Raw genomic sequence first — 431 nt, 5'->3', positions numbered from 1 at the left:
AGAAGAATCACATTAACATCATATTGATAATATTCACTACTGGAATTCACCAGATCTATAAAATGCATCTGTTACAGTTAATGTAAAAAAAGACGACAATTTTTAAACATTATCAGAAAAATAATTACAATTAAGAAATAGTTTTTATTTAATAGTTTCATTCTTTTATTCCATTTCTGCTCTCTTTTACTTTGTCCTCTGTTTGTGGAAATGGATTTATATTTCTGTACCTGCTGAACACTTCTGCACTGGTTCCTGGTTGCACATGCAGTAGGACGGAGCATTGAGGAGGAACGTTGTCCTGTGAGGTCGTCACTGTACCACACTACAGATCGTCCTGAATTATTTATTTCCTACAGAGTTGTCGGGGAAAAAAACTCTTGATCCGATTGTAAATAATGAAATATTTATTGAATACATTCCTGTTTTAT

Source organism: Silurus meridionalis, chromosome 18 (genome assembly GCF_014805685.1).
Source record: "Silurus meridionalis isolate SWU-2019-XX chromosome 18, ASM1480568v1, whole genome shotgun sequence".
Taxonomy (NCBI): Eukaryota; Metazoa; Chordata; class Actinopteri; order Siluriformes; family Siluridae; genus Silurus; species Silurus meridionalis.
The sequence above is the reverse complement of the archived record's forward strand: the minus strand, read 5'-3'. Positions refer to the sequence as shown.